At 45.5% G+C, this 16,941-nt stretch overlaps 1 protein-coding gene across 2 annotated transcripts in view; it reads right to left on the reverse strand.

Moving 5' to 3' along the window:
• Positions 1-12,201, reverse strand: part of ZYX (zyxin) — a 39,006-nt gene extending 26,805 nt beyond the window's left edge. For both annotated transcript variants that reach the window (XM_089488886.1, XM_089488884.1), the window contains exon 1: positions 12,122-12,201. The gene's annotated coding sequence lies outside the window, so the exon portion shown is untranslated. The remainder of the gene's footprint in view (positions 1-12,121) is intronic.
• Positions 12,202-16,941: the final 4,740 nt, after the last annotated feature.

The following is a 16,941-nucleotide window of genomic DNA, read 5'->3' on the forward strand; positions in this document are numbered from 1 at the left end:
CACAGCCAATTATTCTAGCTATGAAGCTGACAAGGGCATTAAGGGATTATTCAAACAGTGAAAATAATCCAAAAAAACCCACTTAACCTGGAATAATTGATCTCCGGTATTTTCCCGAGTTTTCCTAAAAGATGAATATTGTTGGCTGTGTGAATAACCGATGCAAATAGACCCAGGATAAATCGGGATAAAACTCTATAGCCTTGAACATGCTTCAAATACATCTGCATCATCAACTCTATATGATATGTGTGAGCAACCAAATTCACAGAAATGCACATGAATGCAGTTCCATAGTGTGAGCAACAAACCTGGAATGTGCGAGTGAGATGATTCATATAGCTGCACTAAAAAAACAATGTGCAAATGAGACCCCCCACCCCACCCCAAGTTGAAGGAGACAATGCATCTGAGGAAGTCTACAAAAGCTCATGCTGCGAATTTCTTTCTTTCAGTTAGTCTCAAAGATGTTTCTACATTAAAGTCAGTCAACCATACACTTTACAAGATCTATGCAAACAGTTAAACCTTAATATCACTGGAATGTTCTAACCAAAAGTTACAAGGATGGTGCTTTCCCCTAACGCTTTGCTGAGTATGCCTTCAGGTTGTTTCCAATTTATGGCAACCCTAAGGCAACCCTATCATGGGATTTTCTTGGCAAGATTTATTCAATGTTTGCCTTTGCCACTGCCATCCTCTGAGGCTGAATGTGCCCAAGACCACCCAGTGGGTTTCATGGTTAAGCTGGGAATCAAACCCTGATCTTCAGAGTCATAGACCAACTCTCAAATCACTATGCCACTTTAGCTGTGGGAAAGTACACAATACACTTGGAAGCTTAAACATGAAAGACAAGCATCATTTGTCAACCATGACTGCATACAGTTACCTCTTGTTTTAGGACTCAACCTGATTCAAAACTCAGCCTTCCTAGTCAGAAAGCCCTGTCCCCTGTCCTCCTTCACTTACCCATCGAGGACTGGAATTTTTTCATTTTATCAGGACCTCTACACTCCACACCTTTCCATACAAAGGTTGCAGAGAAAAGCTTGATCAAAAAGTTAGAGGAGTTTAAGGCCACATTATCCTCAGACTTTAAGAAACCAGAACCAGTCCTGATGCCAGTTGCTCCCAACAATAAGCAGAAGTAGGGAGAATGAGGGGCATACCTATTATTGTTGTTGTTAGCTGTTCTTGAGTCGACATCAACTCATGGTGAACCTGTGCCCTGTTCTCCTCTGCTCTGTTCAGGTCCTACAGATTTCAGGCTTGTGACCTCCCTAATTGAGTCCATCCGTCTGGCATGGGTTCTTCCTATTGTCTTTTCTAATGATGTATGCCTTCTCAAGATATGGCCAAAGTACGACAGCCTCAATTTGATCATCTTGGCCCGATACAGATGGGCTTTGACGCACATCTTGATGACATGCTAGGGTTGCCTTGGGGCATAGCTTACAGACGCCCCGCAACCCTAGCACGTATTCTGCACATCAAAATGGCAGTGCCCTGTACAGATGGGCGCCGCTATTTTGATGTGATGGACGCTTAGCGTTCGCATGTCACAGTGCAATACTGACTCTGCGAGTGCACCATTGGTGCACCATGGCGTTAGTATCACACCGCAAAAAGAACCCGCTTTTTGTGGGTTCTTTTTCTGCCGGCGGGAAACCGCATGGTTTGTCCACTGCTTTTCCCCCCGGCAGAAAACTAGGTGCCGGCAGACCACCCTTTTTGGGTGGTCTGTACCAGGCCCTTGACTTCCAGGGAGAGTTCAGGCTTGATCTGTTCAAGGACCATTTGTTTGTCTTTTTCCACCATCCATGGTATCCTCAGCACTCCTCCAGCACCACCTCTCAAATTAGTTTATTTTCTTAACTGTCCAGCTCTCACATCTGTACATGGTAATGGGGAATACCATAGCTTGTACAATTCTAACTTTCATGCTCAGTTGTATATATTTACCCTTTAGGATCCTGTGTAGTTCTTTCACAGCTGCCCTTCCCATTCCCAGTCTTCTTATTTCTTGATTGCAGTCTCCTTTCTGATCAATGTTTGATCCAACATACAGGAACTTTTTAACTATTTCTATTTTCTTATTATCTAGGTTGAATTTATGTAGGTCCTCCATGGTCATTATTTTCTTTACAGTCAGTAATAATGTTGCCTTTGCACTTTCTTTCTTGACTTTCTCCAGTAATTGTTCCAAGTCCATGATGTTTTCTGCTAGTAATATTGTAACATCCGCATATCTTAGATTGTTGAGGTTCCTTCTTCCTGACTTCACTCCTCTTTCTTCTAAGTCTAAGCGAGCATATGATGTTTTCTGCATACAATTTGAGCAAGTAGAGTGAAAGTATGGTGCCTTGCCTAACCCCTTTGCCACCTGGGAACCTTCTGTTTCTCCATATTCTGTTCTAACTGTTGCCTCTTGTCCCAAGTATAGATTCCTCATCAGGACTATCAGATGTGGTGGCATTCCCATGACCTTCAGAGCCATCCATAGCTTTTCATGATCTATGCAGTCAAAGGCTTTACTATAGTCTATAAAGTACATGCTGATCTTCCTTTGGAATTCCTTGGTAAACTCCATTAGCCATCATATCTTTGCAATATGGTCACTTGTGCCTTCTTGCACCTCTGGGATTTCTCTCTCCATATATAATTGGCGTCTGTGTAGCAGTATTTTAAGCATACAGTGCGCCCGCGCCAAGTGCAGTCTTGCCATCCGCAGACAGCAAGCGCTGGCTTAGTGAATGGGAGTGTGTGCACGCATGGCGGCACGAGTGAGAGCATGTTCCCATTGAGAAGAACGGGACTTAAGGTCCCACATTTTTTACTATCCACGGGGGGATCTGGAATGGCTCCCCCGCAGATAGCAAGGGCGTACTGTAATTATAAACATTTGAGCCCCAGTCTTCAGATTCTCAGTGAGTCAGATGAATTTCCTAGGCCTAGCACCCAATTTCCAATGGGTTCTAAGGCTGGGCCGATTACAATAGAGGCATACCTCAGTTAACAAAGCCTCTCACAAAGAAGCTCATTTTTACAAAGCCTTTCTACACTCACTCAGCCCCTACTTTCCCGCCTAGCTGGAAGCTTTTTAGCAGCACTGGCATAGGGAAGATGGTGTGGGAAGACAGAGAAACACAGGTTTTTGGTGAGAGATTGCAGCAGCATCTCCTCAGTAAACAATGCAATAAAGGCTGAGCTGGGAAAGAATGGAATTCTCCTCCTGCTCATCCTACTATGGCTCTGTGTGAATGCCTACATGATGAATAGAAGCTAACTCTGGAGTCTCTAACTGAACATGCACTAACACCATTAAGAGAGAGAAAAGGGAAACAACAGGTAATCCTGTGTCACCAGATAGGCAAGGATACTAAAAACACACATAGATATAGCTCCTAAATGAAATGGAAATCCTAAGAAATGTGAACGCTATTGAAATAAAGTTATTCCTGGTTGCCTTTTGGAAGAAGCCTTAATGTGGTCTCTAAGGCTTAAGATGTTTTTGTCCACTTATGCAAGGCTTTCCTGACCTGACTGTTTAGAATCCTAGAATTTGAAGGGACACCAAGGGCCATCCAGTTGAACCCCATTCTGCTATGCAGGAATCCACAATCAGAGCACACCCAACAAATGGCTACTAAGCCTGTTTAAAAACCTGCAAAGAAGGAGACTCCACCACCCAAACACACCACTCAACACATTCTACTTTGTGTATATCTGTATACAAGCTGACCCATGTTACCACCTAAGGGTGCCAAGGGTCTGCCAGGCCCTTACCTCCAGTACGCCAAGGAATCAAACAGTGGATTGGTGACATCAATAAATACACACAAGAAAATCAAAGCTATTAGTGGCTTGCAGAACCTATTGATTCCAAAATATCATTTAGCAGACCAGAGATACTCTGTTTTGGAACGTGCCAAATTTTTTCCAAGTAAAGCCCAGCAGTTTCTGCCCATATGCAAAAAAATGCAGACCAAGTAAGCAATTCCCACATGGTTCAATTAAGTCCTATGACATTTTCTTGGTAGCCACAATTCTCTTGCTCCATATTGCCTCAAGCAAGAACAAGGCCAGATAACCTCAGGCCCAAGCTTTCTCTTCCTGCCCACATTATCAAGAGATGGTAGAATTAGATAAAAATGGAAGCACACAACACGGATACAAATGCAAGGGAGTCAGCTGCCCCATAAAGACACTTGCATACCAGGAACAGCTGTTCCCATCTCCTTGACCCAAGAACAACCCCCTTTCTCACATGTTTTGAACAGATTCCTGTTTGCAGCTGCCCTGCCGATCTTATCCCTCCTTTCCCTTCCCACTGATCTCACCCCCCTAAAAGTCAACACTGCCACTTCTTGCAAACTCCCTCCCCAATGCTACTTCCATCCCCTGAAGTTCACACTTGAAATAAAATGTCAGATGATGAAAAGGAGATTTGTAAGGTTTCAGAACCTGGTCTTGCTGCCCATCAAAAACAACAACACGTGACTGCAAGTCAACCATCTCCACCACATGCCACAAATGAAAGACACTTAAGAACTAATGCACAGTAGAGCTCTAAAATTTATAATGGTTGTAGAGCAGGCATGAGTGCACCATCCACTAGGCAGGTCCCAACCAATTATTATCCCTGCCCAAGGGAAGGAGACATTCCCTGTATACGGTTGCAAAATGCAGGAGACACCAGGGCTGCATCCGCAGTGCAGAAATAATCCAGGTTGACACCATTTTAACTGCCATGGCTCAATGCTCTAGAATTCTGAGGATTGTAATTTTGTGAGATAGAAGATTTCTTCTGCAATATTGTCTGCTCCGCTGCTTCGCTTGTGGTTTATTCTCTTGGCCAAGAAAGCAAAGAAAAAGGAGCCTTGCAAAGCGAGACAGAGAAGAAAAGTGAAACTAAAGCCTAAAGGCTACATTTTCACTGCAGAAAATAATCTGGTTTGACACCACTTAAACTGTCATGTCTCAATGCTATGGAATTCTGAGGATTGTAGTTTTATGAGATATTTAGTCTTCTCTGTCAGAGAGCTTTGGTGCCACAAGAAACTACAATTCTCATATTTCCATAGCATTGAGCCATGGCAGTTTGAGTGGTGTCAACCTGGATTTGGCACTATCTACCTGACCCTACAATTGTTTTGGTGGGAGAAGGCATAATCTTGTCTATGAACACCTAATCTTTTTCAGAACAGGGAAAAGGTCAGGGTTCCAGGCCGTATTTTACCCAGCCTACCAAAAAACAAGAGAGGATCTTCTGGGTTTTAGGTAGTCATTGCCTAGAGAAACAAGACAAACATGCAAAAGCTGCCGTTTTCAATGGCCCAGATTCCTCTGAACAAACTTCTTATCACTTTGTCCCCCTTCCAAAAAATAAAAAAGTTAAGAGCAAGCGAATTATGCCAACCACCTTTGCTGCTGCGTGCCTTCGTTTTCAACTAATGGCTACCCTAAGGTGACCCTATCCTGGGGTTTTCTTGGCAATTTTCTTCAGAGGGGGCTTGTCGTTGCCTTCCTCTGAGGCTGAGAGAGTGTGACTTGCCTAAGGGTTTCATGACCAAGCTGGGATTCAAACTCTGGTCTTCAGTCCTAGTCCAACACTCAAACCACTAGGACACGCTGGCTCCACCACCCACCTACTTCCCCATTTTTCTCCCATTTAAAGGCAACTGGCAGGTAGGGGGAGAAGGACCTCCTCCATGACAATTTGGGAAAATCCACAACTAGGAATGTCCCCAGATCCTCTCTATTGCAGTGCTTAGAAAAATAGTGGAAATCTTCCTACAGGAATGTTGGGCCAATGTATAAGTGATACCCTCTTGCAGATGCTTTGTGTAATTTTCCCTAACATTTCCTTCAGCTATATTGATTTTATAGCTCTAAATGTCATGCACTTTGAGGTTCTCCCTTCTGGAGGGCTGCAAAGACAGGAAGGCATATGATTGCATGCAACTTGTTGCTGGTCATCTTGAACTGTAAAATATTCTTGAAATGTCAGTATTTTTTGGCTAGAATGTTGAAATGAGGTTAAATGTAATCAGCACTGTCTACCACAATTTCTACACATAGCTGAAATCATACAATGCTTCACTTGAAGAATTAGGCATGCAATGGTCAACAGACACACTGCTCAGTTAAAACAGTAACTGCAGCAACAACTAGGAATTGTCAGGCGTTGGACACTGTAGATTTAGGCTGAAAATGCAATATGACATAATCCAGCTATGGTAATCTAATTAATCAATAATGGGATTAATAGGTAAAGCACATGTGGACTGGGAAAAAGAGTATTTTGGCAGAGATGACACAGATAGTTTAGAGTCAGCAGAAATAAATGGCATATGTTTGTGTGTATGATATATATATCAGAGCCAGATGGTCGAACTTCGACTCCCCCATTCAGCCATGAAACACATTGGATGACTTTAGGAAAGTCACACTCTCTCAGCCTCAGGGGAAGGCAATAGCAAATCTCCTCTGAACATATCTTTCCAAGAAAACCCCATGACAGGTTCACCTTAAGAGTTGCCATCAGTTAGATACAACCCGAAGGCACACAACCAGAATATATACACATCCCTTGATTTGTACCATTTCAGTTGGCGGGCAGGATGAAGACAGGACCATGTGGCCTTGTAATTGCATTAGGTTCCAACTCCCATCAACCTTAACCATCATAGCCAATGATGAAGAATGCAGGAAAACTGCAATACAACAGCACACAGAGGGCTCCACATTTCCCATGTCTTAGCTAAGGATGACCACATTTCAGTGGATTATTTACAGAAGAATAGCACAGCTGGTGAAAGATTGGGCCTATTTCTCTCCTTGTATGCAAGTTTGGGAAGAGTGACTGAGGTGTACTCATCAGAGAGTTGGACTTCGACTTGGGAAAGTCCAGGTTCTAATCCTTATTGAACCAACAGACTCATAGGGTGACTTTGGATTAGTCACACTCTCTCAGCATGACCTATCTCACTGGGTTGTGGTGAGGAAGAGAGCCATGTGCATTGTTTTGTGCTCGCTGGAGGAAAGGTAGGAAGCCACAACACATGACTGTTGCTCTGAGTGGAGCCATAAATCTACTATTGAATCAGACACTGAGCCAGACAAGGTTTGCACACTCACACACATTATAAAAAGACGCAGGGCACTTCCAGACAGACAGACAGATCTCAACACTGGCAGTCAAAAAAAGCCCACTGTGCAGCCATTCTACTTTCCTTTCTTTAATAGGCTTTTTTGCCAACAGATGCAAGACAGCAAATGCACAGGATGATAAGTGAGAGATATCACTGTTGAGGATCAGACGTCCTCCTTTTCCGGGACACATCCTACATTTCTGCCTTCTGTCCAGGAGGAATTTCAAAATGTCCTCCATTTTGAGCATGACTAAGAATCATGGCATCCTAAAATTGGAAGAGAGATCCTGGAGGGCCATTCATTCCATGCAGAAATACACAATCCAACCCAACAGCCATCCACCCTCTGTTTAAAGACCTCCAAAGAAGGAGATTCCACCACTCTCCAAGGGAGCGTCTTCCACTGCTGAACAGCTCTTAGCGTCAGGAAGTCCTTCCTAAGATTTAGGTGGTATCTTTTTTCCTGTAGTTTGAATCCTGTAGTTTGAATCCATTGCTCCATGTCCTATTCTCTGGAGCAGCAGAAAACATGTTTACTCCATTCTCAATATGACACCCCTTCAAATATTTAAACAGGGGTATCATACCATGCATGAAGCATACATTTATATTTATATGAGTGTTTTTTGCTTTTCCTTGGTCACATCCTACATTTTTCTTGAATGTCCTACATTTTTCAGTGCCTTGTCCTCTTTGTGGTTAGGACAACTGGTCACGCAGTCTCTGGATCACCCATACAAATGCCATGAACATGCCAGTAGTACCATAATAGTTTTTGCTGAGAATGCCACTGGCAACTCCATTTGCCTGTACTTTCTACATTCAATGGGTCATGTAGCAGTGTGTGTTTGTTGTGTGTGTGTGTGTGCGTGCGCGTGCCTTCAAGTCATAGCCTATAGCACCTGATATTTTTACTAGTCACCCATCCGTGGGAGTCAGCATGCTCTAGTGAAGTGATTGCCAAACTATGTTCTTCCAGATGTTTTGGACTTCAGCTTCCAGAATTCCTGACAGTTAACCAAGCTGGCTGGGGCTTCTGGGAGTTGGAGTCCAAAACACCTGGAGAACCAACATTTGGTAAGCACTGGTCTTGTGGATGAGCTGTAGATTACAACTATAGAGACCAAATCCCTGCTCAACCATGAAAATCACAGCGTGACCTTGGGCAAGTCACAAACTCTCATCCTTGGAGGAAGGCAAAGGTAAACCCCCTCTGAACAAATCTTGCCCCCCCCCAAAAAAAACCTTCATAGGTTCACCTTAAGTCAGAAATGACATAAAGGCACTTAACTCTTGCTTAGCTTCCAAGATCAGACAGGATCTGGTGCTGGTTTTTTGTGGGTTTTTCGGGCTATGTGGCCATGTTCTAGAAGAGTTTCTTCCTGACATTTCGTCAGCATCTGTGGCTGGTGAAACGTCAGGATGAAACTCTTCTAGAACATGGTAACATAGCCCGAAAAACCCACAAAAAATCATGGATGCCGGCCATGAAAGCCTTCGACTTCAGGATCTGGTGCCTTTGGGGTATTTGTGTTGTGTGCCTTCAAGTGGTTTCTGACTTATGGCGCCCCTACGGCAAACCTTTCACAGGGTTTTCTTGGCATGTTCCTTCAGAGGGGGTTTGCTATTACCTTCCTCTGAGGCTGAGAGAGTGTGACTTCCCAAGGTCACCCAGTGGTTTCTCATGGCTCTGCAGGGATTCAAACCCTAGTCTCCAAAGTACTAGTCCCAACACTCAAACCACTACACCACTCTGGTGCCTTTGTTGTTGTTGTTGTAGTTGTGTGCAAGTCGCTACCGACTTATGGAGATCCTAAGGTGAACCTATGATATTTATTTACTGCAGTTCAAAACCCACCTAAAACCATCATATATATATATATATATATATATATATATATAATGGTATATTAATATTCACATATTAGTAACCATATAAAGCATATTATAGAAACACAAAACACTACAACCCACAACATTCACCTATACACATATATCCCCATTCAAAAAACAAAACAAAATCAGAACAAAACAGTTAATAAATAAAAAGATAACAAATACTGACTTCCCAACAAAATATGCATGCGTACACACACATTGGGCCCTTAGTATCCACTGGGGTTTGGTTCCAGGACCCCATGGATACCAAAATCCATGCATGCTCAAGTCCCATTAAATACAATGCCATGGTAAAATATGTATTTAAATGCTGAATATCAAGCTTTGCTTTTTGGAATGTATATGTTTTCTAAATATTTTTAAGCTGTGGATGCTTAAATCCATGGATAAATAATCTGTAGATCCAAAGGGCTGACTGTACATCAACCAGTGGGTAGATTTTATATAAGCCATTCCAGAATTACTACTTTTGCCCAGCTTTAGGGTATACAAGCCAACAAAACTTTGGAAGGCTGAAGATAAACATATTATCCAGAGGGAAGTGAAATTACTCAGCTGAGCAGTAAGATTCTAATATTTAAAAAGGCGCCTCCATCCTCTGTCCCGAGTCACACCCAGTTAAGCTATTGCATATCAGTTGTTCCCCATTTCAAACCAATTTTGAAGACGAAAACCGTGTGCACCATTTCTGTGCAGTGGAAATGGTTGCATGATCCTTGCAAGCCACAGGCTACAGAATATGCACAGAAGCAGATGCCTGGGAAGCATCACTCTTTCACAGTATGGGCTTGCAAAAACTTTGGAGAAATTTGTGCAGCACGCTCTCAGCCCAACAGAGCACACTGGAGCGATAGCAGCCTTCCCCAACCAGATGTGCAGCTGGAGAGGATGGTATCAGGATGGTGAAGGCTGTACAATTGATATAAACAGTGGGCCCTTGATATCTGTTGGGGTTTGGGGTCCAGGACCCTAGTGGATACCAAAATCCGTATATGCTCAAGTCCCATTATATAAAATGGGGCATTATTCTTCTTATTATTATTATTATTACAGTGGGCCCTTAGTATCTGCTGGGGTTTGGTTCCAGGACCCCTGTAGATTCCAAAATCCAAGCAGGCTCAAGTCCTATGATATACAATGGGGCATTATTAGTAGTATTATTGTTACTATTATTACTAGAGTGGGCCCTTGGTATCCACTGGGGTTTGGTTCCAGGACCCCCGTGGATACCAAAATCTGTGCATACTCAAGTCCCATTATATACAATGGGCATTATTATGTCTACTACTACTAGAGTAGGCCCTTGGTATCTGCTAGGGCTTGGTTCCAGGACCCCCTGTGGATACCAAAATCCACACATGCTCAAGTCCCATTATATCCAATGGGATATTATTATTATTATTACTAGAGTAGGCCCTTAGTATTTGCTGGAGTTTGGATCCAAGACCCGCCCACGGATACCAAAATCCGTCATTGCCATCCTCTGAGGATGAGAGGATGTGACTCGCCCAAAGTCACCTAGTGGGTTTCATGGCCGAGCTGGGATTCGAACCCTGGTTGTCCATACAACAAAGTACAATAACATGTAAAATCCACAAATCTATTTTGCTCATAAAGGTTAATACTTGACATGTGCACAAATAGGCAATTTCTTCAGCAATACTGTCTTTTCTTCTTTCCCCGCTGCCTACATTGTGTTTTATTCTGTTGGCCAAGACAGAGAAGAAAAAGGAGCCCTTGCAAAGTTAGAGGGAGAAAAGAAGGGAAAGTGAGGCCTACAGTCAAAGGCTGCATCCACACTGCAAAAATAACCTACTTTGATGGAGCCATGGCAGTTAAAGTGGTATCAAACTGGGTTATATTCTGAAGTGGGGATGCACCCAATGACTATTTTTGCAAGCAGTTCACACCCGCAGGCCTCTATTGTGAAGAAAGGGACCTGAAGCCAGATTCAAGCAAAGCTTTCACCTTCCCAATGGTGCCAATGCAACAATGCTGCCCATGCAACATCTCCCTCACTACCTGCAACAATGTATGTGGTTCTTTCTGCTCCCCAGATACAACCATCTGGAAAACTGCTGAGAAAACACACATACACACACTTGTTTGAGCTGGGAGCCTACAACAGCTCCCAGTCTGCATCTCAACTTTCACCAGCTGCCAAACCTTTTACAAGAGAAAGGAGGAGACTGGAGGGATTTCCCTGGAGGGGTGTGTGCATGTGTGCTTGTGTGTTGTGTTCACTTCCCTTTATTTCTCCCCTACCCCACCCTGGGTTTTCAGCCTCAAACTATGCCTTGCATCTTTACATCCAAGGGTGCATCTGCACTGGAGAAATAATGCAACTTGATACCACTTTACCTGCTAAGGCTCCATCCTACAGAAATCCTGGGGTTTGTATTTTTGTGTGAGGTGTAGTGGTTTGAGTGTTAGACCAAGACTCTAGAGACCAGGGTTCGAATCCTTGCTGAACCATGAAACCCCACTGGGTGACCTTGGTTGAGTCACACTCTCTCAGCCTCAGAGGAAGGACACAGCAAACCCCCTCTGAACAAATCTTGCCAAGAAAAAACCCATGATAAGGTTGCCTTAAGTTTGGAATGACTTTGAAGGCACACAACAACAACAGACACCAAGTGGCTTGAACATTGGTGTCTGATTCTGGGGACCAGGGTTCTGGGAGAGCCATGGACGCCCACCTTGGGCCAAAATCAGCCTCAGGGGAAGGCAATGGCAAACCTCCTCTGAACACATCCTGCCTGGAAAAAAACAAACGATCAGGTTCGTTTTAGGGTGGCCAAAAGCCCTAGAAGGCACCCAACAGCACTCCTGGGGCAGAGGAGGCTCCGGACCTTGCAAAACTAGAAATCCCAACTAGCTCCAAGAGGAGGAGGAGGAAGCCACAGCCCATCAGTGGGGAAAGTTCCTCCAGTAGGGAAAGTTCCCCAAACTTTGCTGCTCCACATCACAGTCCTGGAGAGACCATCATCTGGAGGGCCAAACCGGGTTACCTTTGCAGTGCGGAGGCAGCCTGCCCTCCTTTCCCCAGGCTCCTGGCTCCTTACCTTGGGGTGCCCTGCTCCGTCTGCCGGGGCTTGTCCTGGCCAAGGAGAAGGAGAAGGAGGCTGGGATGGAGCTCAAGAGGAGGAGGAGGAAGCCAAGCCCCGAAGGGAGCCTCGCCCGGCCCAGACTCTGTGACCATAAAAGGAGAGCCCAGCAGAGGAGCCTCAGCCCCCGCCTGCAAAAAGGGAAGGGAAGGGAAGGGAAGGAAGAGGAGAGGGGGGCAAAGGAGGGCAGGGAGAAGAAGAAGAAGAAGGCGGCAGGGGAAGAGGAAGAGGAAGAGGGAAGAAAGAAACAGGAGGGGAGGAGGAAGAAAGGGAGGAAGGAGGGGGAGGAGGAGGAGGAGGAGGAAGGGGAGGGAAGGAAGAAGAAGAAGAAGAAGAAGAGGGAGTAAGTGGGGGAGGAAAAGGGAAGAAGAAGAGGGAGGAAGTGGGGGAGGAAAAGGGAAGAAGAAGAGGGAGGAAGTGGGGGAAGAAAAGGGAAGAAGAAGAGGGAAGAAGAGGGGGAGTAAAAGAGAAGAAGAAGAGGGAGTAAGTGGGGGAGAAAAAGAGAAGAAGAAGAGGGAGTAAGTGGAGGAGGAAAAGGGAAAAAGAAGAGGGAGGAAGTGGGGGAGGAAAAGGGAAGAAGAAGAGGGAAGAAGAGGGGGAGGAAAAGAGAAGAAGAAGAGGGAGGAAGTGGGGGAGGAAAAGGGAAGAAGAAGAGAGGGAGGAAAAGAGAAGAAGAAGAGGGAGGAAGTAGGGGAGGAAAAGGGAAAAAGAAGAGGGGGAGGAATAGAGAAGAAGAAGGAGGAGGAAGTGGGGAGGAAAAGGGAGAGGGAGGAAGTGGGGGGGAAAGGGAAGAAGAAGAGGGAGGAAGCCGGGGAGGAAAAGGGAAGAAGAAGAGGGAGTAAGTGGGGGAGGAAAAGGGAAGAAGAAGAGGGGGAGGAAAAGAGAAGAAGAAGAGGGAGTAAGTGGGGGAGGAAAAGGGAAGAAGAAGAGGGAGGAAGAGGGGGAGGAAAAGGGAAGAAGAAGAGGGAAGAAGAGGGGGAGGAAAAGAGAAGAAGAAGAGGGAGGAAGTGGGGAGGAAAAGGGAAGAAGAAGAGGGGGAGGAAAAGAGAAGAAGAAGAGGGAGGAAGTCGGGGAGGAAAAGGGAAGAAGAAGAGGGAGTAAGTGGGGGAGGAAAAGGGAAGAAGAAGAGGGAAGAAGAGGGAGAGGAAAAGAGAAGAAGAAGAGGGAGTAAGTGGGGGAGGAAAAGGGAAGAAGAAGAGGGAGTAAGTGGGGGAGGAAAAGGGAAGAAGAAGAGGGAAGAAGAGGGGGAGGAAAAGAGAAGAAGAAGAGGGAGGAAGTGGGGGAGGAAAAGGGAAGAAGAAGAGGGAAGAAGAGGGGGAGGAAAAGAGAAGAAGAAGAGGGAGGAAGTGGGGGAGGAAAAGAGAAGAAGAAGAGGGAGGAAGTAGGGGAGGAAAAGGGAAGAAGAAGAGGGGGAGGAATAGAGAAGAAGAAGAGGGAGGAAGTGGGGGAGGAAAAGGGAGAGGGAGGAAGTGGGGGGGAAAGGGAAGAAGAAGAGGGAGGAAGTCGGGGAGGAAAAAAGAAGAAGAGGGAGGAAGTGGAGAAGGAAAAGGGAAGAAGAAGAGGGAGGAAGAGGGGAGGAAGAAGAAAAGGAGGAAAAAGGGAGGGGAGGAAGAAAAAGATGGTGGAAAAAGGGGGGAGAAGGAAAAATTGGGGGAGGAAAACGGAGGGGTGGAGGAAGTAGAGGAAGGAAGAAGGAAGGAAGTGGGAGATGAAGAAGGGAGGGGGAGAAGGAAGTAGAGGAAGGAACAAGGGAGTAAGAAGAGGGGGAGGAAAAGGGAGGGAAGGAGGAAGAAAATGGGGGAAGAGGGGGAAACTGGCAAAGGAGGGAGGGAGGAAAGACAGAGGAGGGGAGGATGAGGAAGGGGGAAGGGATGAAGAGAGGAGAGGGGAGGAGGAAAATGAAGGAGAGGAAGTAAAGAGGGAAAAGAAACAGGAGGGGGAGGGGGAAGAAGGGGGAGGAAAAAGGAGGAGGGGGAGAAAAAGGGGGTAAGGAGGAGGAGAAAGGGAGGAAGAAGAGTTGGAGGGAAAGGGGGGAAGAGTGTATCCCCCAAAGTGTGTCTCTCAGCCCAGAACTCCTCCCCTCCCCACAGATACCCCTCTTCTCTCCTTCCCTCCTTGGACTCAGCCCCTGCACTTTCCTTCTCTTCATGGGGGGGGGGGGGTCTGAGTATGAAATGACATGTGAGTTTTAACATGAATTTATGAGAGCCAGCATGGTTTTGAGGATGGGACCAAGGCTCAGTTCTCCACTCAGCCATGAATCTCCCACTGGGAGACCTTGGATGCGTCACACTCTCTCTCTCTCTCAGCCTCTCTTTTGCCAACAAAACCTCAGGATAGGGTCACCATGTGTGTGTTGTGTGCCTTCAAGTCATGTCTGCCATATGACAACCCTAAGGCAAGAGGTTTTCTTAGCAAGGTTTGTTCAGAAGAGGTTTAACACTGCCTTCCCCTGAGTCTGAGAGAGTGTGATTTGCCCAGGGGCACGCAATGGGTTTCGATGGACAGGCCAGGATTCGAACCCAGGTCTCCAGAGTCCTAGGCCAACACTGAAACCAATATGTCACACTGGCTGTCAGCCCTGTTGGCCATAAAGCAAACTACAATAACACCCCAAATCCACAGAACTGTGATAATTTGACTCATGTATTTAGTGCATTTTGGTTAGCCAGTTAAAGGTATCATTGTTTTAAGAATTTAGGGTGTTAGTGTACTCCCCTGCGTGGGTTTTTGCACAGCACAGCAATAGCCCCTTCCTTGGAGGAAGCCCCCATGGCTTCTGGGCAACTTCTTCATGAATAAATGGGATTGGAGTGGATCTCCTTCACCCAGAAAGTAGCCCCTTCCCCAGTGGACCAAAGACTCCCATGATCAGTGCCTGCTGACACTGCTGTCTTGGAGTGTGGTGGAGTCTCCTTCTTTGGAGGTTTTTAAACAAGCTGGATCGCCACCTGTCCCAAGGGGTGCTTTGATTGTAAGTTCCTGCATGGAAGAAGGGGGTTGTACTGGATGGCCCTTGGGGTCCCTTCCAGCTCTATGATTCTATGAAAGGCCAGTCTTCCTCCTTCAACATGAATCAACAGTGTGATGTAGCATCTAAAAAGACCAGTGCAATGCTAGGCATCATCAATAGAAGTATAGTGTCTAGAACTCTAGATCATGGGAAGTGATAGTGCCACTCTTTTCTGCTTTCGTCAGGTCTCATCTGGAATGCTGCATCCAGTTCTGGGCCCCACAGTTCAAAAAGGATGTTGAGAAGCTGGATCGTGTCCAAAGGAGAGCGACCAAAATGGTGAAGGGGCTGGAGCTGGGTATGTTTAGCCTGGAGGATAGAAGGGTGAGTGGTGACATGATAGCCCTGTTTAAGTATTTGAAGGAGTGTGTTTGAGTATTTGAGGATGTAATAATCTTGTTTTCTGCTGCTCCAGAGAATAGGACTTAAGAGCAATGGGTTCAAACTAAAGGAAAAGAGATTCCATCTCAGCATTGGGAGGAACTTCCTGACAGTAAGAGCTATTCAAGAGCGGATGACGCTGCCTTGGAGAGTGGTGGAGTCTCCTTTGGAGGTCTTTAAACAGAGGCTGGGTGGCCATCTTTTGGGGGTGCTGTGATTGTGAGTTCCTGCATGGCAGGAGGTTGGACTGGGTGGCCCTGGTGGTTTCTTCCAACTCTATTTTTATGAAGATGCCAGCCACAGATGTTGGTGAAACGTCAGGTATAAACTCTTCTAGAACATGGCCACATAGCCCAAAAAACCCACAAAAAATTATAACTCTATGATTGTATGACAAGGAATCCTTTCCACCCTGCCACAGTCTACAGTTAAGAAAGTGAAGATGCGCAAAAGACAGAAGTTTGATTGTTTTAACAAAAAGCGGGGTTCAAATAAAATTTTTATTATTTTATAATAAAAGAGCGAATTGGCCCTTTGCTGGTTAAGGACTTTTCAGCCTTTCTTGGCTTGGCTTAGAGATTCCCCCCTCCTGCCTCCCTCCCCACAGCCTCCACCTCCTCCTTTGCCCAGTGCATTGATATTTGTGGTTTCCTCAGTCATCCTTTTGCTGATCCCCTCTCTTCCTCCCCTCCTCCACCAACCACCTTCCTGAAAGAAAAGAAACTCCTGAGTTGAGTTTCCTGCCTTCCCTTGGACCCTGCTGGCCCCCTTCCCCTCCCTCTGGAGGTGACTTCATTTCCTTTGGAGCCCCCACTTTGAGAGGCTGCTCTGGATGAGTCAGGGGCTGCTCCCCCAACCTTTTCTTCGCCCTGCCTGCCTGAAGCAGCTGCAAGAGTTTCTGACTCAGATTTTCCTTTAGAAAAGTTGTGTGGAGGAGAGGCCAGGCCGCCTACAAAACCACCACAGTTAGCAGTGTGACCCCAAATGGGTTTGTTCTCCTGGGTCAGCCTGGCAAATCGTGGCAGATGAATTGGCTCCCTTCAAGAAAAAAAAAAGACCAGGGATGATGTCGAGCTGACCTTAAAGTTGAGAAAGAAATGCCGTCACTTCCAATGCTCCTGGGTTCTACACCACAGCAAGAAAACATGACCACATTCGTAATTCTTGATTTCTTTCTTGTTTGCACGTGCAGATTAAAAGTCTTTCCCCACCCCAGCAACACACACGCAGCAAAGAATTCATGAAAAAATTGCAAACGAAAGAATTCATGATCAACAATAGATTAATGCAGAAAGTAGACTGAGAATGGTCCCCAACAGTGTTGCCAATTTCCGAGGAATTTAATTAATTTCTTTCTGGGGATTTTGACTGAATAATAATAGTA

Source organism: Sceloporus occidentalis, unplaced genomic scaffold, assembly GCF_023333645.1.
Source record: "Sceloporus occidentalis isolate IW3139 unplaced genomic scaffold, rSceOcc1.0.p SCAF_1, whole genome shotgun sequence".
NCBI classification, from domain to species: domain Eukaryota; kingdom Metazoa; phylum Chordata; class Lepidosauria; order Squamata; family Phrynosomatidae; genus Sceloporus; species Sceloporus occidentalis.